The 25,098-nt window shown below is 39.3% G+C and overlaps 1 pseudogene; it reads left to right on the forward strand.

The window, feature by feature from the left end:
- Positions 1-15,471: 15,471 nt before the first annotated feature.
- LOC149276773 (fibroleukin-like) lies at positions 15,472-23,127 on the forward strand (annotated as a pseudogene).
- Positions 23,128-25,098: the final 1,971 nt, after the last annotated feature.

Below are 25,098 nucleotides of genomic sequence, written 5' to 3' on the forward strand. Positions count from 1 at the left end.
TTGAATTCCATGGTGGTTTTGAAGAGTTGGAAAACAATATAACTGTAATTTGCATGCAGGGGTTGTTGGTATAAAGGAGGAGTCTGATGTGACCATGAAATATCTAGAAAAAACTATGATATTTGGTTTAAAAGAAACAATAGCTTAGTTGGGATGGATCTTGGCAAACTAGTGTCCCTGTGCAAAAACTGAAAGCAGCAGAAATTAATAAATGTATCAAATAAAAAAAGTTTTGAATGCAGGGATTATGTACAAAAAAAATTCAAAACTTTTTTGGGTTAACGTTATGGTATTTTTCAATGAACAATTTATTAGCCATTTAATATTGTGTTTGCGGATACTTTGAAGAAAAAAAACCTTTTGTTTTTTGTCTATGACAAAAAATAAGAATGGTTTAAAGGTTGTAAAGGTCTTTAGATGATAGACACACAATTTTTTTTTTAAATATGAAAATTGTTGGCATAATATTTTTTTACTTAGAAGGAGAGATGGTGGGAAGAAGGTGATGGGTAGGGAATGGGCTGGTGAGGATTGAAGATGGTTTGGAAGCATATTTGTTATTGGTGTAACAGGTTGAGATATCCTTATTTCCAAGTAATCTAATATTTGCGGGTTTTTTTGTTTTTAATATACAATTTACTGATTTGATTCAGCGTTTAATTTGATTTGAAAGCTCTTGTCCTGTTGTCCTTGATTCCAGGTTCGATTCTGTCCGATATTTTAGATGCCCATTATTAATCATATGTAAAGATATACCTTTGTATAACTGTGATGATTACGGTTATGACCGGCTGTATTTTTGCCCTGGTCTCCTAGTACCTAGCAGTTTCTTGGAATTTTGGAACTAGTCTCAATTGTTCGGTTTTTTTTTTATTACAGCTCTTGTATACAAAAAAGGAAACCTAAGATCATTACAGCCCAGGAAGAGTGAAGAAAAAGGACATTCTGTTTCAACTGAAGAACAATGATTTTTTTGACAAGTTTGGCCGCGGGAACCATTGTGCAGTGGCAGAGTCTCACATTAATATTGTTAAAACCAGATCGGTGGAAATACAAATTATATGCAATGTCTAGAAAGTCATTTCCACCCATTTCCTTGTCTCATAAGTGTTTGAAAGGTCGTGTAGAATATGTATACGAGGAAAAATTATGTATGGTAATGTAGAATTGTCCAACTTTTTTATGGCCAAACATTAGTTAGAAGAATATATGAAGGAGGCGGGCAAGCTTTTTTCCATTTAAATCCATGATGTCATACATTAGAGCAAGGAGGCTTTGAAGGCCACATCCAGAGGCTACTAGCTTGATGATACTTCCCTGAAATACCACTGTGTGTATAAAAACGGTCTCGTTACTGTTTCTACTTTGTCTAAATGCTCTACAAATGCCAAAAAGTGAGATTTGAGCTTTTATAAGTACTGAAAGGACTCCGTGAAGCTCCATATTAACATTCACAAAGCGCTTTAGTTTGACTCTCTTGGTGTAGGCTCCTTGGAAGGATGTCAACTTAAACCACACCAAAAGGGAGAGAGTTAATTGCAAACTGCACCTCCATTGCTTACCAATTCTAGAACCTACTCAGCATAAAAAGTTTCTGTTTTCAATGGAAGAATAAAGTTTCCAGTGAACTTGAGCTGGAAACACAGGTTGGAGTGAAAAGTGTGACACGCAGAGACCTTTTATTCTACGGCGGCTTGTCAGACCTGCTGCCGGCTCGCGGCCACCGAAGCCTTTGCTGTAAAGGTATGAGTCGATTCCCTTTGAGTGACAAGAATGGCCTTTATGGGGAGAGATTATGGCAGGCACACAGCTCTAGCACAGGTGACGACGCAGCAAGCCTCCTGCTCTGTCTGAAACAAGACGGAGTAAAAAAGTCGACACAAAAGAGCAGCCTGTCCTCACACCTGCTCGGACGTAGCAGAGAGTGGGTGTTAGGACAGAGAGAATAGAGCTGGGAAGGGAGGGAGAAGAGAAGCACTGACAGAAGCCCCGGGGAAATAATTCTCACCGAAAGAAACATGTCACCGGGAGATAGCAGGGCATGACACTTCAAATAGAGGGAAGCGGCCATGGTGACAGCGAGCATTCAGTACTGGAAGGAACGTGTAGCTGCATCAACGCTGCCAGAAATGCCAGGGGCACCAGGAGCTTTGATTTCCCTAGGACTGTGAATCGAGAGAAAAGAATAGTTAGAGGGGGGTATCTACAGCAAAGAGCATATACTGTTTAAAGGCTTCTTTGCTGTGCTAGAGTGTAAGCTCTTGGGGCAATATTCTGTATTTTCTCCAGAAGATGGTCTCTATAATAATAATAATGAGCTGGCTGGATCTTTGTCAGAGACGCTAGGGCTGTGGCTCTGTATGTTTAAAGGAATGGGAGCCAAAGCTAACATGGATCTGTATGACTACTCGCTCATGGAGGGCTGCATGGTCCATGGTTCCACACGATAGCCTCTGTGCTCCCTTGCAAGGTCTCATCCTTTAGTGATGGAGCCAATGTTATAGACCCCCAAGGCCATGAAAGAGTTAACAGCCCCTGTTTGTACCCAGCAGTGGCAAGTCCTGTGTAATATCCCCGATAGTGAAAGGCAGGGTGCCTGTCAAGACCCGAAGCATTAGAGCATCTCAGACAGTGACTGTATCAAAGAAGCTCCTCTCTGATAGCGCGAGGATTAGGCGATTAGGACTCTGTTGTTATTTTTCAGGTTCCATATAAAGGGGATGCCTGTGAGGATTAGCCTTTCCTTGATCTATTAAAGCAAGGCCTGTATATGAAGAAGATGCTGCGGTGACAGATGCCGCGTGAGATGCTGCTGGGCAGAATACCTCTTTCATTTTGGCGATCTGTCCGCACCCCTGGATGTGCCACAGCCGGCATTCTTGAAGCTCCCTTGATCATCCTCTCTGCATTTAGCAGGAAAAAAACTTCTATTGTTTGATTCGGAACATTCCTTATTGCTTTTCCAGAAAGACACATTCTCAAGTGCATCTGTTGTGGACCATACTAGGAAACCCTTTTTTTTTTCTCTCTCTCTCTGTATTTGCGTACTTATTGGTGCCACAGACAAGCTCCTTGGGGTGACTATGGAGGGCCACCTCCTTATCCATGCAGAGCCCTTGGCCACCTCCTTCTCCTGAGGATCCCTGGGCCACCTCCTTATCCATGCAGAGCCCTGGACGATCTCCTTATCTGTGCGGAGCCCTGTCCTAGCTCCCCCCCCGTAGAACCTTGTACTGACTCATTCAAAGCCTACGTAGGTTGGTTGGGGACCAGTCCTTTGTGAATAAACCCCATGGTTTCCCCTCTGACACCGGAAGGATTAAAATAGTAACCGGCACTTTTTATAATTCTTTTTTTTTTTTTGGTTTATGCGTTAGATTCTTTATTTGACAGTACAAGATAAATATTTATTAGATGAATTAAACATTTATTGATGTTTTTTCTTTATCATGCTTCTCTGGGGATATCTGAACCCCAGTATGCTTAAATCTGTTTGTAATGTATACACTGTGTTGATTTAATAAATAGGATGATAGGATGCCATTTACCCATCCTAAACACTTAACGTTTTGTTTTGGGGATCCCAGTTTGTAGCAAGTCGTGGTGGCCTGATTTATAACCCAGCCTCTCAATTTAACCAAAGAGTACTGGCCACGGGCCCAATAAAACAGCTAGAAGTACTAGAAGTGCCACTGAAGACTTAAGAGCTGACATTCACTGTATGGCCACAGGGTAATGCGCATTAAGCAGGATAAGGCCCCATTGATGGATTATATTAGTGGGCAAGTCACTCTCAGCTCCTGTTATTAATATCCTACAGTAACCCTACTGTTTTGTGATGCTTCCTGCTGCTTCTGGAATGAAGAAGTATTCACTAAGGACATGAAAGGTTTCCTAAAGAGCAGCACAGAGAAATGGAAAGGGCTACGAGAAAGTGTGGGGTGAGAAAATTTGAAGGCAAGACCCATGGGAGATCCCCAATGAGTATGTGAAAAATCCTGATCAGAGAGGATAGTGATACATTGTTTCAGAAGCAGAAATGGGGCGTAAAAAATCCTTTCAACGCTGGGAGTTATATGAATTTTGTTCAAGCCTGGGATGGCCATGGGCTCAGACGGAAAGATGCCTAGAGTGATGTCTGAATGGTGTGTACTACCAGCTAGAAAGTCAGGGGCACTATGGCATTATTTACATTCAATATAGCCATAGGCATCAAACCATACTGTGCCCTTATATTTCAAGAGATCTGTTAAAAAGTAGCATAGGCATGCAATAGGGCATGAGTGGCAATTGGACAGATAATGCATGTGCTTGATCTAAAAGGGTGGTGCGTGGGTAGGGCTAATGTTTAGCCCCGCCTTTTTCTTTTACAAGTCCCTCCCCCAAAACATTGTGCCCTAGTGGGAAATCCAGTCCTGTTTGCACCACCTGTTTAGGAGAGATAGTCGGACATTGTGCCCCAAATCCCTGTGTCCCTCTTACTGCCCCCCCCATGCCCTTCTTTTCTAGGAGCTCAGAATGTTGGCTTGGTAAAGATTTTGTTCTTTATTTCACTTATTTCCATTCTCAGCTGTTCAGAGGGAAAACTATATATGTCCCCAAGCTTAGTGTAAGAGGCACCAGGGCCAAAAAAGCAGCTCTGGCTCTTTAAAGCTAGGTCTGGGCACGAGAGGTACTCTAAGATTGTCAGCGAGAAAACCAGTTTCTCAAACTATCGATTATAGCTGGTTTACAAGATCATCCATCTACCAGGCTAATAATTAAGGACATCCAAGTGTTAATTAAGCAACCAAGCTGCTAATAGGATTCTCCTTTTTCTAGTGTAGTTTTTGTATGTTACAGATCAATGAAGTCACTTTTTCATTATGTGTCTTTTGTTCATGATTGTCTTCTTGAGTGAATTCCATTAATCATGAGGTTTGATGTCCGGGACAGAAAGGATAAGCTATTGAAAACATAACAAAAATGGTATGTCAATATAACATTAGATTGTAAGCTCACAAGAGCAGGGTCTTCTCCTTCTCCTGTACCTCTATGTATCTATGTGTGTTCATGTTTCTGTGAATCTATGTTGTCAATTTTGATATTATCATTAATTTCACTCCTTCGTTATCACAACAGATTTTGCTGGCACTTTTATCATACAACCAACACCCTGATTCACAATTGGCAACTTTTTTCTGTTATCACTTGTGATATAAAAACGATATACAAAAGATAAGTTATCAGTCAATGGAATTAGTGAAAACAGATGTACTTTGCCCAAAAATAACAAAATATATGAGATATAAAGCAGATTTGGTGGTTTTCTAGCCTTTGTCAATGAGAGTCAACAGGTGAAAACATACAGTTTACGATCCATTTAGGACGAGACCAGAGTGCGGTATTTACACTGCTACAGTTTATTGGCACTTTACTGCGATTTAGACATACATTATTGTGAGTTTTATTACTTGGGAGAACCATGTTACACTTTACAAATCGTATCTTATCAGCTCCTGGAAAGGAAGGGACTTATATATCTTAGAAGTCTTTGGATATAATGCAGAGGCTGCTGTTATTACAAGAAATTACTGGTTTACCAGGGAAACATACAATTTGCTGCCCCCCTGGAGTGCACTCATTTGTGGTCCGTATGGAGGAGTTGGTGCTAGTAATGCACTGGGAAGAGATGTGCATTGATAGTTATATTAAATCATAAAAGGGTAGGCAGAACATGCATTAACATGACTGTCCTATAAGCCTTCTGAGGTACCGGAGATGTCCATTTGGCACACGCACTGGGTTCAACTCCTTTCTGTCTATTTACTAAAAAGTCGAGTGGTCAGTCAAGTAATGGGTTAACTCGACTGACCAGATTCTACTTCAGTCGCATGCCTTCTAATGCTAACACGCACAAAACAAGTCACAGACTGAATTCACAGAATTCATCTATCTGCAAGGAAAGGGCACACGGGTGCTGGTGACTTTAAAGTGTTACAGGCGAGGACATGCGAGTTAATAAAAAATGGTTACTAAGAATGATACAAACAGCTAAACTAGTTAAAATTCCAAAAGCTTGTGATCTAACAAATTACAGAAAACAAATTCTGAAGACCAAATATCTTCAGATGTACTTACTGTATAATAAAGACATTTAATGCACCAGGATGTAGAGGTGTGTATATAAGTAAACCTATATGTATGGAATTTTATCTAGGGCATTCTGATCAACATCGCTGACTTAGTGAAATACTAATTTCTCCATTATTTCTGAAATCTGTACTGTTCTACCACTCCGTTACTAGCCCAGACCATCCTGTGATGGCATCTTTCACAGGAAATTACATCATAGGTGAAGCAAGGATTGACCAAACGATGATAAAGATGGTGGTTTCTTTGAGAAGAGAATGCAGGGGCATCACGATAACTATTGGATTTTATGAAAAAGCTGAATAACAGTAGAGGTATTTTACGCTGATAAAGGGGTCAATTGCTTGTATTTGACTGGAAATAAAGAACATGCAGTTTTCATTTTTAATTAGCAATCTTATAGTCACAGAGGGACATCCAGACTAAGCTTATTTCTAGTTATGAATGGAACAAGAATGTAAAAAACACAAAATACACAGTTTTAATGTTACTTCCAAAAAGTGGACAAATTGAGCATATATTCATGGAGAAAAAAAATATTCATAAATAATTTGGACATTCTTTGGAAGTTTTATTGTTAAATATCACTACTTTCACAAGATTTTGGATTTCATTGTCTTATTATGCATACTTGGCTAATACCACAGTACACATTTAATTTGAGATGAGGTCTTGGAGTTCCATGGTCTCAATTTAAAGAAAAACTCTAGAATGGTGCCAGTTCTGGAGTTCTGGTGACCCCTAATGGAGATTACATAGAAAGTCAGCAGTGAGAATTTGTACAAAAGCTTTGACTTTAAAGGTGAATGTTCATAAAATATTAATATTAAATTATATGTTGTTTATAAACGTGTTTCTTTGTGGGTCCCTCCAATGCTTTGTCTCTCCTCTTGTCTAGTTTCTCTCCTTTCACAATTGTAGTTCATGTTTTTTCACCAATGAACAGGTGAAGAGCGTTTTACCAACACAGTGTTTTCTTTCATTGGATTTCTCAAAAGAATGTTTGCACAAGTTTGTGATGGGGGGTTTCTGCAGTGGGGGCAAGACAAAAGAGTCTCCGATTTAGTAGAGCTGGTGGCCCAAACATAGTTCAATAAATTAGATATCAGAACCAATTTATTCAAATATAATGCGCGGTGCTACATAATAATATATACATATTTATAAAGACTATAGTCAAATGTTTTGGACAGAAACTAATGGAGAAAATAAGGAACAAGAAATTATTTTTTTGAAGGAGAAATAGAGAGAGATCCTTCAAAAGCATGTTGGTAACATTAGACCAAAACTAAAGGAAAAGTATCCAAATATGGAGCTCACATAGGGATATATATGTTTTCTTTTTAGCTAGCTTGTGTCTTAATTATTTTTTACATCAAACACATATATTTTTATGAGATTCTTCCGCACAATATAAATAGAGATTTGAAATATTGGTCTACATTCTCTACAGTTCACCAATTGTAGTAATTAAAAAATGACCTTTTTACCTCTTTTGTACGCTTTCTGAAAACAAGATTTGATTTTAAAAACTCATTAAAGTTAAACCATATTTTACTATAATTCTATATTAAATAAAATCTTAAAGTAACATAATGAGAACTTTTTAGAATTTCTTATAACTTATGTTAAGACCCAGTAACGTTAAATGGAATATATCAACAGCTATATAATAATGTTTTCAGAACTTCATGCAGTTAATTGTAACATTCTGTTTCACCAAGACTCATGAAATAACATTTTCCCATTCTTATGTCAACCCTTGTTAAGTAAGTCAACTTTATGGCAAACATATGAGGTTGTTGAGTTCCTCTTATTCGCAGAGAGTGTTGAAAAATAAAAAAGCTACATTGTATTCATGTTGGGTGTCTTTATATTGAATAATCACTTTTATTCACCTGTACTGACTACTATTTTCTTCAGTAAAATCAATATTAAAAATGTATCAATGAAAAGATACCCTAACACGGCCTCAACCTTGTTAAGGACCAAAGGGGAGACAGATATTTTTGCCAGTGGGAACATAGTTATTGAAACCTCTTGGTGATCTATTGTTTATTAATTGTGTCTACATTAGTGTTTTGGGGCTCAATGAAGAAGGGTCTTTCCAAAACTATAGAATCTATAGAATTTCATTACATAAAATTAGTTTTAAAAAAAACTCTCCCAAATCCTGTCAGTAGGGAATAAAAACAGGTATGTTTAGGATATTTTTGATATTAGAATTGTAGTCACCTGCCATCAGTTAGTAAAATATTTTTATTTATGAATGTATTTTTTTTTTTTTAAATCAATGCGTAAGCCATATTTGTAGGTGTCTTGAGTATCGCTTGGCTTGAGGTTTGGGTATAAACGTAAACCATAAGGCCAAGAAAGAGAAATATGCCGGTATATATTTTTTATATGGTTCATATTGGATGTAAGATTGGCAAGCAAAGGGTTAGGAGTTCGTTAAATGCCATATCTCATGCTCCGGCGTTCACACCCTTTTTTGTTGTGATGTATGGCCTCAATATTTGAGGTTGACCAAAGTTCTGAAACATTCGAATTTAGACCGGAATTCAAGCAGATCCTGTATCCTGATGTGGTAAGAAACCCATGTAATTAATGTGCAGGGAGGGCGATGAGTAGCTCAAGCCTGGTTGACTTGAGTTGGAACCTTCTGCCAAGTCAGTGTGACACAGGAGGAACATTTCTCTTCTTTGGTCTAAGCCACCGGAAGGTATGGCTTGAAATTAACGGAACTGTAATAAAAGTCATCTTGCCCAGCAAATGCGCTCACACACACACACACACACACACACAAAAACATTTCATGTTCAAACTGTCAGAAAGAAGGCCTGACTAACAGAAGTGAGAAACATCAAAGAAGACAAAGGACATGACAACAGTAGGGGTTATGAATTGACAGAAGCGATTGTAACAATTCTAATTTGAGAATTTAGGTTGGAATTTGGCTTTATGAAGAACACTCTGCCTTAAACCATTGACCCCCAACATCAAGTTGAGAGTCACGTTAACGTTGGGCCTTTGGTTTTGATATTTCTGCTGCCACACAGGTAATTCACTAATGTGGTTTCAACTTTACAAGAAGATACTCTACTTTAAAATATCCTGTAATGGAGGACAAAATAGAATGTTGTGAATTTTCTTTGGGCCAATGAGCTTTCTTGAACAATAGCATTTTCATAAACAGTTATCATGTGTCAGGAAGTGACCTTCAGCCATGTTTTCTTGTGCTTCCAATCCGCCCTTTGTATAAGAAATCCTTCTTGGGGCATTCAACATTTATTTATAGAGGGACTCTAGAAGTCCTCCTGTTCCATTAATCTCAAAAGTGATATTTTGACTTTTTTTTTTTGGCTTGTTGAGCTATCTGAATGCAATAAGTAAGTATTTTTTGTGACTGTTCCAGACATAACCGTTTTCCTTGTAACAATGAGGACCTTTTCATTGATTTTAGGAAGAAGCTTAGAAAACCAGAGTGAGTTAAGTACATTCAACGGCTTGTGTTTTATCAACTGGATTTCACAAGAAATAACCGCAGGGGGAGCCTTTCTCATTCCACAAGATGCGTTTAATTCTAAGACTCTGGGTGACATCTAGTGGCCATGGTCCTCTACAAAGACATTAAAAACAAAAGAAAACACATATATTTTCTAACTTACTAAGAGTTCTTCATTAAAAAAGAAACTCCAACTGCCAATCAATGTTATTTAGGGACAGCAGGAAATCTATGACATCAATTTAATAGTTCAGTACAGATAGCATTATGAGGTCATACCAAGGACCTGTATGAAAATGTCATGGTACCTTACACTGAGTATCATAGCTCAGTTAGGCCACAAACAAAGCTTGGGGCAATTGTGGCTGACATTAATTGATTCTTTTATAGTTTTATACAGTTCATTGCCCCCGTCTCCTTTTTATTTGTTAAATTGACCCTAAATTAGTCCATAGACTGAGTATTCTTTATCTGATGGGAATAGGGAAATCAAATCTGAAATGCCTGGATGGTTCATATTTATCTCTTCATCCAAGATTTTAAATAGAATTTCTTTCTCACATAACTACTACACTAAGAACCCAAAACCTCAACAACACAAAATAAAAGTGACTTGGGCATAACTCATAAAGTATTTTGACTAAGTAGCAGGAGTTATCTAGAACGTCCCTGGGTTGGACGTAGGCCTGTCTCAATATATTAGAAAGATGTACTGTTTTATGCACATGGTGTTGGAGGACACCAAGATGAAGATGGTTTTAAAGATTATGATGACCAAAATTTCAACTGTTGACTTTTGAAATCCCGACGAGTTCCCAGAAGTACGATTTGATTATTAAACAAAAATGTTGGTTGTAAACCAATGTCAGCAATGTATATTCCATGAAAATGGTCATCCTTTTCTTGACAAAGTCTATTTCTGCTCACGGTATTCTAATAAGACCTCAATCAATGAACAAGATCCAATGTGAAGGTCGAGGTTTGGCCAGGATGTTGATATGGACTCCATTGGTTCTCTGAATTGGTGTTTGTCTTGTTCCTCGCTTCAGTTATTTATTGTGTTACTGTTTAGTAACCGAGCATCATGACACAAGACTGTATAGGACTCCTTAAGTTTCCTGTCACTAAAACAGATTGAACGTGTCAGATCTTCGGCCCCCGCTACCCGCACGTTTCCGGAAGAATTAATTCAGGCCTCTTGAGTTGGTTTAGACTTCATTATCAGTGCGATACCAGATGCCTTGCCAGGATACTGTGGTAAAACTGTACAGCGTGAACGGCAATTTGGGGTTTTCTACGGTGACAACCTTGAAGACAAATTAAACTGGAAAAGAACACGTCATGTCATTTTTTTTTATTATTTACTCCTTGAACGACTGATAAGTCATCACATTTTACATAAAGATGGGCTGGGATTATTTTAAGATCCATTACATACTTACTCAGGTTACCACAAAGTCCATCAAGATCCACCCATGTCATATCTGTACCATACCATATCCATCCAGAAGAAGACAAAAAACACAATGAGACTTTTATCCAATATTGCCCTTTTTGGCTCAAAAGGCAATCCATTTTTTTTCCCCGGCTCATCAACAACCAAAAAATCCTACATTTTATTCAAAATAATAACTACGTCTGCCACAATCCACTTCACTTGGCGGTGCATTCTACATCTTTACTGCCCCCACTGCAAAAAAAAACATTTCCTTTGCTAAACAAGGAATCTCTTTTCCTCTTCCTTTAGAGGATGCCCTGTGATGTCTTAAAGCTCTGTGAAAAAAAAAATAAGAGGGATTTATTTGTGTTGTCCTTGAATATACTGATATGTAGTAAAGTTATCTCCACGTAGGCATCTTTTCACCAAAGTAATCAAGACCAGTTTGTAAAACCTGTCTTAATAGTCAAGATCTTCCACTTTCTTAATTTTGGGGATGATTAAGCAGCCCTGCCACTTTAAGGTCAGCGCCCACCAAATGATGTATCGTCCTATACAGCCTTTTTGGCCAGCCATTTGCCCGGTAAGCCGGATGGCCAGTCTGGGCCTTTGTAGCCCGTCTCCTTGGTGCACACTTGGACTAACGAGGCGGTATTCTCATTCTTTCTAGGGAAAACCATTCATTCTTCCATGGGTTAAATATGTTGTGTTCTGTGCAGCTGCGCAGGTTGAATGACCAAAGGAAAAACCTAATCCTACTAACAATATGAAAGACATTTGATGCGGGTATATTTGTATCCAGTAGATGTCACTGTCCATGCTATTAAGGAAACCACAAATCCTAAGGGTTCGCAGGGTGAGAGCCAATGCAGCAATCATATGCTGGTGGAATTTAAATACCTATATAATATAGAAGAAATGTTAAGAACAGGAAGATATAAGTTAAGGACTGCGCGCAATATAAAAAAATGCAACATTTAACACACAAGAATGTCTTTTTCCCTTGCTTTTGCGGGAAGCAGTGACGATTGTGAACTTGTTCAAAAGTAGCCAATTTACAGTCGCTGATATAATGCCAGCCGCGGTTCCCTGAAATATGGCGATGTGACCTCATACGAAGTCACATGATTTATACATAATAATGCTTGGGATGTACGCATGGACAGAAAACTAGAGAAGGTTTTGCCCAATAGGAGTTTCCTTGGGGAAAAAAGTGCTACTTTCTGATGACTTTTGGAAACGGGGAGAAATTGGGTGAAATTGTTACATAATATTGTAATTTGTCTTCTGATGGGAGTCTTGTAGGACACTGAGTCCCATAAGCAGATGTCTAAGCGGATTTTGTGATAACGCCAACTAAGGAAACAACCTAGTATGGAAAAAAAGACTTTGATTTTCTTTTTGGATGTGTGTCCTCGAAGAGGTAGCATCAGTCTACAGATAGACCTGTCCTGCACAAAAGGCCCTCTGTCCATCGGAAGAGTTTGGACCTGGTCTTCGATTATCAGATGCTTTTCCTTTGCATTGTCCGTCAGCTCATGGTTTGAAGTTTGCCTTTCATCTAACTTGAACTTCCTCGGAACTGGCAGGTCTAACATCTACCCCTGAAATCCCTTTGATTTATTTTGTGTTCAGTTCCATCTTTAAATAATGCAAACAAGGGTCTGCTGAGAGGTGAAGAGGTCTTATCCAAAAGTAAAAGCGCCGGATCATGTTCAGGAGGAATCCAAGGTCATCAAAAGTGCTGGGGAAACAGGAAATAATTCTATCTATCCACACCTATTCACTTCTTTAGAGCGTCAATAAAAAATTATTTCTGTCCACCTGGCACTAGTTCTGGGTTAGGAAAACATGCCCATCGGCAATGGTGGATTGAACCGTGCCTTGATGTTTCCCTTGGCGCTATTAGATACAGGATAACACCACCATACGGGGATGTTGTAGGACTAATGTGTAGCCTCTATCAACAAATACAAGCCCCCTGTTCCTAAATCCAGTGCTTGAACTGCCACCTTCCCCACAAAGTCTTTTGTGGAGCTTAGTCAAAGCCCTCTTGTACTTGGGGACCCTGTCCTCTGTTTTGAGTCTGATCTCTAGTTCTAAGCATGCAGTCCCTTTGCCACTTTGGGGGCATCTCAAAATTAATCTTAGATTTCCTTCAAAAACTAAAAATCCACACACAGGTATTCTGGTAGACATGGTTTGAAGGATTGCTCATTTCTACAATCATATCTATTTATGTAAAAACAGGTTTTTGGGTCATACGAATGTAAGCTTGCCGTTAGAGGTGTGCTAGGAGCTGGGACTTTAAGAAGACCTTTTGTGTCACTTTGTATACTATTGACATTTATTTATGTAACTGAGGCATTTATAAGATGAATGATGTATTTAATTTCATTTATAAAGCCATTTCTGCTGTTTCTATACATATCATTGCAACGTTTAGGGCTGTAGATAACCTCATACCCAGCAAACATTCTGAACGCCTACAAACGAGGAGGAAAGAAGGAGCTCGGGATCTGGATTCCAAAAAGGGGCATTTTGGGATCTGTGTTGCGCGGAAGCGATTGTTTTATTTCTATCTTGTGTATATTTAAAGTTATTTTGAGGATAAATCATATGTTCTTTTTCTGGTATCCTTTGCCCTTCCATGTTAAAAGTAGCTGGTCAGTTGTTCACCGCTCAGACACTGAAGACAAGCAATGCAAAGGTATAACTAATGATTGAACTTACTTAAATGTTCCAGCCTGGTTTATGAGATAATGCAAACTTATGCTAGAGTTTAGTAGTTTCCTATCATTATTATCTTTTTTTATTTATATAGCGCCACCAATTCCCGCAGCGCTTCTTAAAGTCCATACATTAAAAGGGTCTGACAACACTAGAACCGACAGACTTATACAAATTAATAAATTAGGTAAAGAGGACCTGGCTCGCAAGCTTACAATCTAGAGGATTCTAGTGGCAAAGTGACAAAGTTTGATTCTCTCTGTAGTGTCTTTTTAGCCTTTATAGGGACTTTAGCTTTTTGAAGAGTGTGGTCATCCTACATGTATTTTGTACTACGTTACCAGTTGTATCTGTATCAGGCAAAAAAACAAAACCAAAAACATATTGTTAATAGTCATATATTTCTACTGGTCGTTAATGGTTTTGTCAGTGAGCGGGCTTTAGAGGGTTAAGCATTCTCCGATTGAGTGGCACGGTCTCTATAGCCATAATATCAATGCAGAGAGATTCCCTTGAAGATGAAAGCAGAATGACACAAAGAGAAGGTATGTATCGGAGAATGGAGAATACGCAGTGCTCGTGGGTAACGTGGGAGGAAGCAAAGTGAGTAAAGACACTAGGGTACTTCCAGCGCCAAATGATATAACGTGACAACATCTCCACTCAGTAACATGCAATGATATCTTTAAACATTTAAGAGCACTGAGTTTGACTCTCATAATCAAGGTGTATGAGTTTTTCAGGGTCGTGGTGGCATACTGCCCCACCTCCCACGTGTCTTCTCTATTTTGGAAGGATAGACCTTTTTTGAAAGCTAATCTGGATCTCTCTGTATCAAAGTGATCTCTCTCTTGGTGTACCTCCCAAGTGTCATGGTTTTGTAACGGCAGTCTCACTTATGAGCTCAATCGGGATCTTGGGCCACCTGGAGAATACTCTGATCTCTCTCGCCTGTAAAATCAATGGAGATCCGTGCTGCTACCCAACTCGAGCCAAACCCTCAACACAGGAATGCCAATTTGGGCTCCTAACATATGTATCTAATATTTGTCTCTCTGAGCTCTGAATGTTTTTTGCTGAAAAACTATTCAACTTATACACTACTCTTTGAAAAATACTTTCTTACATTCTAAACTTCTCAGCTTCACATTTTAGCCTAGGGCCTGTAGTCTTAGTTCTTCTTTCGGTAAACTCGCACTCCTTACATGTGCTAGTTGAAGAGAAAAGAAGACTTCTTCAGTACTTCCTCGATAGCCTCTTCTTATTGGGATACACACATTATTTACACTGTTGGGAATTTGGAACTGGCTAACGCTTCTGGAGGAGTTTTTTTGACGACTGGGAAAAAAAGTCCATTTACCTAGACACAACCAGAGATGATCGTCAATGGGCTGTAAGATGCTAATCTGAGTTTCAAGTGTTCTTTTTGGGAGGCTTTCTGTCCCTCCTCTCCCCTCTCTTGAAAGCTACAGCCCCCCTACCCCCTCCTCTTATGCATGCCTCACACACACTATCTTCATTTGCTTTGAAGATCTCTGAGTGTATTTCCCAGCCTATGAAAGATTGTGTACAGAGGGATATTTCCCAACCTATAAAACGGTGCACTTAGTTTGCACAGGTTATTTACTTGAGTCAGGAGATGATGGATGTTATATCTCCTGCGAGAATGTGTGGAGGTTGGGGGTTAATGGTGTTGGGATTGCCCTACTCCAAGAACATGTTGTACGTGGTTCTTCTTGTTCTGCTGTTGGACTTGGAGGCAGTTGGGTCTGAAAGTCCTGACTGTGGCGACAAGAGAGAAGACCCTGCTTGCTTAGACCTTCTTGTGGCCATGCCATCATCAGACTCCAACTGTGAAAGACCTGAGGGGTGCAAGCTTCACTTTCTCCTTCCAGATGAGCAACCAACAGCAGAAGGGTTGAAGGAACTACAGCATGAACTCAATCAGGAGTTCAAACAGACCCTGAAAGAAACTGGAGGTGAAGCTGGAAGCAAGCAGCAGAACTCCAAACCCAAGAGTGTGTCGGACAGATTGAACCTTGTGGAGTCCAACCTCATCTCTTTGACCTCTAAACTGCAGAAGTTACAGGAAGATGGTAAAGTGAACCTGAGCAGGATAGAAGATCGACTCAACTCGCTGGTGGTTCTACTCCTAGGGATCTTATCTGGGTGTGAATTGCCCTGCAACGAGTCTGTCCAGAAATTATCTATGTTAGGTGAGTGCTGAGAAAGTGTCCAGGTGGGGTAGCAGAGAGTTTGGGTATAGCACAAAAGACCCCAATTGGGTTTGGGTGGGGTTTATGCACTTTATAGGTGAATGAAAATGAGTAACAACATCATCTTCCCTTCAGGTGTTTGTAAGGCATAATTGCCATATGCAACCTAATGCAGAGATAAGAACAAGAGGTCGTGATCTAAAACCAGAGCTTTGGAGGTTTAGATGTAAAGTAAGGAAGATTTAGTTCACTGAGAGGGTGGTAGATACATAGAGCGGCCTCCCAGCAGAAGAGGTAGAGACTAATACACTGAGGTGACCTAAACATGCATGGGATAGTCATATAGCTCCAGAATCTGAGATGAAATCAACGAGAGATGACTATGGTTCAAGTCTTTACAGGAAAAATGGGCAGACTAGAAAAATGGAAAGTGTCTGATCTGCATTAAACTCTGTAAATTCCTGCATCCTCTTTTGCATTGAACTGTAGAGGATGTGCCATGTTAACAAAAAACATCAGAGGGGTCATTTATTAACCCTATAAGTGCCAGATAGAGGTGCATTGGGCATCTTGGCCATGTTTATTTCCACGGTCTGGAAATCCAATTAATACAGATGGTCTGTGTGTGTGCGTTGTGGCAGAAGAGTCTGGAATTAACCCTTCTCATTTTGAAGACAGCTTTCTTTTAACGGGTTGTGTTGAACTGAATCATTGTATTGTTCAAGCAGACAGTTCCAATAGTTACCTTGTTTCCCCTCAGCGAGTGTTTAGGAAGTTTCTATGACATCGGGCTATGTGAACTTCACATTCACTTGCTGTTCCGAAGGCAGAGGAAGTTAAGGCTGGAAAATCATGCGTCATCTGGCCAATTGTTTAGCCAACAGTTCAAATTATTAAAAGACAAACACCCAGTAAGCAGTGTCCTTTCAACCAGTGGGTAAAGGGGGTATTTCCTGTGGGTCCATCATTATTGGGGACTCTCATGTCCTAAGGAGAATGAAAAAAATTCTGAACATGACCATGGCAGCTCTTTCTTTCTTTCTTTCTTTCTTTCTTTCTTTCTCTCTCTCTCTCTCTCTTTCCCTCTCTTTCTCTCTCTCTCTCTTTCCCTCTCTTTCTCTCTCTCTCTCTCTCTCTCTCTCTCTCCCTCTCTCTCTTTTCCTATGCATACAATTATAGAAAATCTATTTACAGAAAAAAAGAGATTTTCAGCTGTTGTTGGTTAGGTCTCTAGTAGAAAGCCTTGCCTGTTGAACTTGGAGGTATCTCTTGATGAATAACATACGCAGTGTGGGAGATGGATGGCATATAATACCAAGTGGTTGCTATGAGTCTATTTAGACAGGGGTCACAATGTCACATCCAACTCCTTATAAATTCCTTGAAAAAAAACTTATGACAAAGGTCAGGGATATATTTCAGCAAATAGTAACTAACCAGGCAATGTATGCATTTGGATTTTTGTAAGAGCCTTGGGAAAAGCTTGAAGCTCAAATTCTATATATCTTATAGCCAATGTCAGAAAGACAGTAAGTCCAGCAACTTTTCCTGGGAAAAAGTCTAAAATAAGCCAGGAATCCAAGGTTTCTGAAACACAAGGTTAGGAGAGCCCTGCTTAAAGGATATTATAATTTATACTCCAAGCTGATGATGGTCTAATCAAGGAATAGCCCATCATTTCTTCAAGAGGTTGGGATGACTTAAGGATGGCAAAGCCCTGTAAAGGATTAACTAAGTAACCGTAAAGTTGTAACATTTGGATACATGAAAAGAAAGTGTGATGATGCAGTAGCTGAATGGGTTGTTCGAAATTAACTATAATTTGATGTCACAGAAGACAGTTGTAAGTCACTTGCTGGGTGAGACACCAATAACCACATACTTAGAGATACATATGTCTAGTCCTATAATACTAAACTCAATATTTTGATTGGTTTTTCAATAACAAGTCACTCGTTCACCATTTATGTTAAAATATCTCTTCGTCATTAATGTATCATTCCAGTAAAAACATATTCTTTCCACGCATAACTTTTTCTGCCTTATTGCCTCATTGCCATCTAAGAGAAACCAAACCCTGTGGAGCACTGAACCTTGTGGAGCACCAGAGAAGACAAATGATCTCTTACATTGCTCACAAGATCTGTTTAATACATTGACCTGCTGCTTGTTACATGATCTTTCGAAAAGTTTTCTGCACATATGCTGATAAGGTGTAGCTAAAGCACCCTCCATCATTTATCATGTCTGATTGCCACAAGGTGAAGAAAAGGTGAACCGAAGAAGGAACACCAGGGTACGCAAATATGTTCTCCATTATCAGAATAAGGGCACGGTGTCAAGTCCTTACAGATACCGTTACAGTGTAGCAAGCCACGGCTATAGGGTTATAATGTGTTCCATTACAAGAGGGAACCACCGCAAAGTATACTGTCTAGGTACTTAATACTCACTACGTAACACCACACAATGACTATAGTTCCAGAATGCATTACTTTGGTTAATACACATTTATAAGGGTCCAGGCCAACTGGAGTCAAACTCAGTCAAACTCCTGATATGATGAGCGAACCCCTAAGAGCAAAGACAGCTTATCTGTAGTATGAGTGATGGATTGAATTATGCAGGATATCACTACATATGTTAAAAATTACATTACACTGATGTAACATTATGATGCATCTTCTGATGGAATGGAATTTGGAAAGGTTTTTTTTTCTTTTTTTGTGACTCGGGGAAAAAAAATATAGTCCATTTATTGTTAAGCTTCCCCTTGAATGGGGGAGAAAAATAAAAGTCCTGAATAGATATTTGGGGATAGGGTTTATATAAAACAATCATGTTCTGGGTCAGTTGACCGTCATGGATGCTCTGTTTTCACACACACACACCGAGGTAGGAGCTTTTATTTCACTAATGATTTTCAGTTTAATTAATGATCCTTTCTCGGATTTCAGAGGAACCGCCTGCATTGTCCCACTGATGGCAAATGCTTGGAAATTTCCTCCAAAACATTTGAGGCCGAAATGATCAAACTGCTGTAAATCTTATAGCAAAGTTGGGAATGTTCTACAGATCCAACTGCCTCATCACATACCTCTATGTTCATATACTTATCCTAACATATTATACATTTTTAAACCTAGTATGTGAAGAGCTTCCAAGCACATTTCAGTTTTGGGGACCAAATTATGGCTTTCTTGCATGTCTTAGAAGTCTCTGTGGGCTACATTTACTGGCCACTTCTTACAATAATCTAGTTCTTAGTGGACCGCGGTGGAACCTCACCTGGTCTTCTTCTGTTGTTGGTTCATCTGCTTCAAGGTTCTTTTAAAGATACCCTTTTGGGCAGCACTGGTTTATAGTGGTTACTTAACTATTGGAGGACTTTCCTTGCTCAAAGACTACACTGGGTAGATTGTTTATGAGAATTTTAAAGAAATCCTGTGAATCCAATGACATCATTTGACTCACAGATTTGGCCCATTCAAGTGATTCGGACTGAGTCATTCTATTCTATTCTCATTATATTTTTGTTATACCATGGCAGTATGCTAAGGAGTCCAGGTGTTTGTCTAAAAACAAACCATAAAAAACATTATGCAAGAACTAGAATTGTTTTAAGACAAAAAAACATAATATTTTTGAAAACAATTTGGGAGTTCCCCTTTAATGATCTTCGCCTTATATGGAATAACATTTGCATACAAGGTCACACATTTGAATATTGATTCCAACTTAGTAAGACATTACTTTTTACATTGGAAATGGGATTAAAATGATCGCTTATCTATTATATGTGTAATACATTGTAACAGGTATGTGAGTGTGAATAATAACACGTTCTTTTAACCATTTGTTTGCAATAAATGAGCGAACAGATTCATGGAGAAAAAAAAAATAAACTTCTAAACTGGGATTGTCTAAAAAAAACACTGATGTGGAAGAAGAAAACAAACAAAAGCAAAATGATGAAACGCCGCTTGTTAAATGTTGTCATTTAAACTTTGATGCCCCGACAAGCCCCCTCGAACACTGTCACCCTCCAAAGTTGGAAGAGATTTCACATTGGCTTTCTGATGTGACGGCAGAGGCTTCCAGCTCCTCTGCTAAACAAAAGAGAGGGCGCTTCTTTTCCGGGACTCGTAGACAGACAATCCCCACTCTGTTTTTTGGCTCGCTGCTGTGGAATTGGCCGTTGCACATTATTAAAAGCGGCAGATGTATAGGAAAAAGCCGTCATTAACAGAGGGAAGTTAACATACAATGCGGTCTGTTCAGAACTTTAGAAAGAGTAGAGGGAAAAGAACCGGAACTAATTACAAACTTTCGGTGGAATCTTATGGGTGCTATCAGGCACCAACCCGCAAAAAAAACCAACAAAACCTTAAGAAGTATTATTTATTTCAATATCTGCAAAAGTTAATATTATTGAATGGTCCCAATAAAAGTGCAATATTGTTCTGCCAATAAAATCAGCAAAGATTAAACCAATTTTAAAAACTGGATTCCCCATAAAGCAAAACAAGTCACTCCAATTTCAGATATGCTCTATGCCCTTTTTGAGCGCATTTCATTTATTTTTGGGAATGCTCCTCATAGTTCCACCTGAGCAGAGGTGTTGCTACCATATAAACTGCCTAGGGCCCCCTTGAGATAGCATGGCTGGGGGTGCTGCCAAGTCCAGGCTAAATCAATGAATTGCCAATAATCACTTTTACTTGTCAATCATTACTATACCAGCGATGTTATTAGAGAAAGCTTAAAAGTAATGCTATATCCATGTATTATGAACCTACTTTAAAGGTATGCCAGTGACAGCAGCAACCTGATTACCTGTGACATGATTTAAAAGATTATTCCTCCCCATTAAGTAGCTAGCCTTTTGTTGAAGCATGCCTAATATAGGCAGAGTTGAAGTTATTGGGGTTCAAGACCAGTTTTGTGCTGTAGAATGTTCTTCCATAAAGCTATGAGTTGTGATTGCCTCCTGTTTATAACTTATATAGTGCTGTTCTGTTTTGTGCTTGTGATGTCTGAATTCACCCAATCACCCAGTGCCATTCTCTTTGCCTTCACTCAACAAGTCTTTGTTGTAGAAAACCGACGCCTCAAGACACTTGAAACAAAAGAGGACCCCCCATTGACTGTGAAGGGTGTTGCAAACACAGGTTTACCAGGTGAGAGCCTAATAAATGGGATGCCTTAGACATCATCCTCTGAGAATGTTCCATGACCTGACTCTGTTCCTAATAATGTAACTGTTTTCATGTGGATGCCTCTAAATGCAAAGGGGTGTGGCTTACAATAGCTCTGCCCATGCAGAACCTATGTTTACTGAGCACACTCTTTAGAGCATGGTTATGCCAAACACGCAGAGAACTGAATTGATATATTTATAAATACATCTTTATTTAATAAAATGATTAACTCATCCTTATTGTTAATTGCTTTGGCTGCTAAGTTACTCAACTTTTACCCGGGTATGATCAGATGAGACCCATATCACTAAATGCCACTTTAAGCGACATTCACATGTAGCCTAGACTAATCTTCCTAGAACTACATTGCTTAGAGATTTTATCTACTCCCTTCTCTGGCAGATCATCTACAACTCCCATGATCCTTTAGCATTGGAGTCAGTTCTCAAGTTTTGCAGGTTATAGTGCTTCTATCCCACAAATATTCCATATATATATGAAACATATGTAATCTATAGATTTAGTGGGGGCAAATATTTCGGGACCATTAAGGGGTGCTTTGTATGAGACTGTTTTAGGTGTCGTTTGATAACACATTAAAACATGAAATTCCCTGTCTTTTCCTTTGTTGCTCTGCTGAAAGTTGAATCTTCAGAAAGACTGTTTCCTAAGGATTGTGCAGAGATCTACAAGCAAGGAATCCGAGACAATGGAATCTATACCATACAGCCGATATCCCAAAGACAGCCGTTCGAGGTATTTATGGCCCTTTAATGCCCACCCAAGGCTGTCTGGCTATATTATCAGGACCCCAGGCTTGGATATTTATTTATTTTTGTTTTAATTCTCATAGACTGATCCATAGAATATCTAGCACAAGAGTGTTTGATTTTCAATATTATAGTGTATTTAATGTATCTGCCTGTATGGAGCTTTGGAGTCACAGCCATGACACCGCCCCAGGGAAGTCTAACCCTTCTTCATTGCCTGTTGGTCATAATTAGTGTCATCAGAGCCAAAGGTGATTTTGCTACCAAAGTCTTAGCTCATGTAGACTTTTGCTTTAGTGACATAAAAACCTGGCACCCTGAGACTGCAGAGCCTGGAACTGATGATTGTCAGGAGAACAGAGGCAACGAACTCCCCATTTCCAAAGTAGACCATATGGTCCAAGCATAGGACGTGAGGTGGTTAGATGCGGCGGGTCCAGGCTGCTTTTTCCTCCCATGGGTGCTCTCTATCATTGTAAATATATTAAAAGGGAAGACAACTGTTCTGAGAAATAACTTCTTACTGTGTTTCTGTTTTAAGGCATATTGTGACATGGCGACGGATGGTGGAGGTTGGACCGTCTTCCAGAGAAGACTAGACGGCTCGGTAGATTTCAACTGTACCTGGCAGGAATACAAGCAGGGATTTGGTAGCCTTCAAGGCGAACATTGGCTGGGAAATGAAAACTTACACAGCTTAACTAGAGTTGGTCAACACTCACTGCGAATTGAGCTAGAAGATTGGTACGGTGTCAAGAGGCATGCCATCTATCGAAAGTTCAAAGTGGCCAGTGAACAAAACAAATACAAACTGACGGCCAGAGAGTACCAAGGTAATGCCGGCAATGCCCTGAGCTACAGTCGGAACTACAATCACGATCACAAATATTTCACAACTCACGACAGCGACAATGACAATTATCCATCTGGGAACTGTGGCACTTACTACGGCTCGGGCTGGTGGTTTGATGCCTGCTTGGCTGCCAATTTAAATGGGAAGTATCACAAGGGCAGGTACAGCGGAGTAACCAATGGTATTTACTGGGGTACGTGGTATATTCTAACCGATAAGAGGACGAAGCAGAAGTATTCCTTCAAGAAAATAGAAATGAAAACCAGAATTCTAAATGTGTGATTATACAGAGATCTTTATTTAAAGGACTTAATAGGGGAATTACTTTTTCAATCTATGTTTTTTTTTTTGTGGGTTAGTTTTTAATTTTTAATTACGGTGAGAAAAATAAATATATTACTAATAAATAAGAAATTGGAATTTGTATGACTACCCATACTATTGGGGATAGAAATACGTTGGCTCAAGCCCTGGACTGGTCATCTGGCACACGTGGCAAATGTCTGGTGGGCTGTTGGGTGGTAGCAGCTCCCGTGGCATGCAGCGTGGGCCCAGCAGCTGGATATGATTGGCTGGAAGCTACGCGAGCCAGCCGCAGGCCTTAAAGTGCCAGCGCTGCCTTGTCATCACCAGTCTGTGCTTGGATAAGCCTCAGTGAAAGTAGAGTTTTTGTAAAAAAAAAATAAACTAATAATAATAATAAAAGTTACTTTTTATTTATTATAAATTGCTCATTAAAAGTGGTGCGGCTTTAGGAGGATTTTGTGTTTGGTGTGACTTCTGCAGGTGTATATATCAGCAGATTTCAATTTTTACATGGAACGCTTTCTTTCTACAAGAGACAAGTTTAATCCCCCTTTCAATAAATTATAATTAAAGGGACAGTCAGTTTTAATGGAGTTTTAGGTTACACAATAGTCTTCCCTCCTTCTCAAACGTAACACAAGTGGTTGAGATAGAACGCCAGATTAAAGCAAGGATTCGTTTCTGTGAAGCTTTAGCCTGACATAAAAGGACTGCGTCACGAACAATATAATATAATTACCTCTTAACGGAAAAATGACGCAATCGGGTTTTTAATGAGCACCCTTCACGGCAGTTCTAGGTGTGTTTTATTTTTTATAAATGGTGAAACTCTCAGTTTGGTGCTTTATATTTTATATATTATTTCTTCTGTAGTTATGATTTTAAGTGTTGATACAACGTTGCTATGTTAGCTTCCTGTTTAACCCCTCTTGTGCAGAATTAACCAGTAATTCTCTGTGCGTGATCTGAAGCAGGGATTGCGTTCATGTAAAATGTATTTTATAACGTAATTAAACAAGAAGGATATTTTTTATTAACATTGACACATTCATTTATTTCGGCGTTATTGCGTGAGCTATTAAGGAAATAAAACAAGTCCTCTCCTTTTTCCGTGTCACCCTGGTTACTTTTCTGCATTAACAACGCCGTTTAGACCGTCTTGAAGTTTAATTAGGCAGACACTTTTCATCCATGCGTTTTTAAAGCTGTATTAAACAAGATGATTATCTTGGATACCCTCGTGTTTGGTCTTGAATATAGCATCTAGACAGAAAACTGTAATATGTTATCTCTTCAGGTTGATTCACGTTATTTGTAGATACAGAGATGCATTGTTCTTAGGGTTATTTGGTTTCATACCTTGGGGTCCCCGTGAAACAAGAATTATTTGAGAAAGGTTACCCAATTGAATATGATATGGGGGATATGTTAACTGCTCATGCAATAAGCAGAGATCCTGGGCCGTAAAGAAGGCATCAGATTGCCCTACTGGGTGATCAGGCTACCCAGTGTGCCATTGCTCAACGGGTCAGTTAGGGAGATTGGAAACACTGCCTGCCAGGACTACTACTGCATAGATCACGCTTACCAATTTTTCAATGGCCCGCACCTTTATATATGCGTGTGACATCACATCACGCTCACCCTACTTTACTTGTTCGTGGGTTGTGACATCGTAGCGTGTCCCGCTCATGGAATTTGCAGTCTCCTTTCTGTTTATTCTATTCATATATTTCTATTTCATATATTTCACTACCGGTTTGGGGTGACTTAGCAATATCCTTGTGTTTGAAAGAAAAGCAAATTTGAGTCTGTTAAAATGATCAGAAATCCAGCGCAGACGGGGTTAATGTTGTAAATGACTATTGTAGCTGGAAATGGTTGATTTTTAATGGAATCTCTTCATAGGCGTACAGAGGCCCTTTATTACTCCCATCACTCCTGTGT

Source organism: Sceloporus occidentalis, unplaced genomic scaffold, assembly GCF_023333645.1.
Source record: "Sceloporus occidentalis isolate IW3139 unplaced genomic scaffold, rSceOcc1.0.p SCAF_225, whole genome shotgun sequence".
NCBI classification, from domain to species: domain Eukaryota; kingdom Metazoa; phylum Chordata; class Lepidosauria; order Squamata; family Phrynosomatidae; genus Sceloporus; species Sceloporus occidentalis.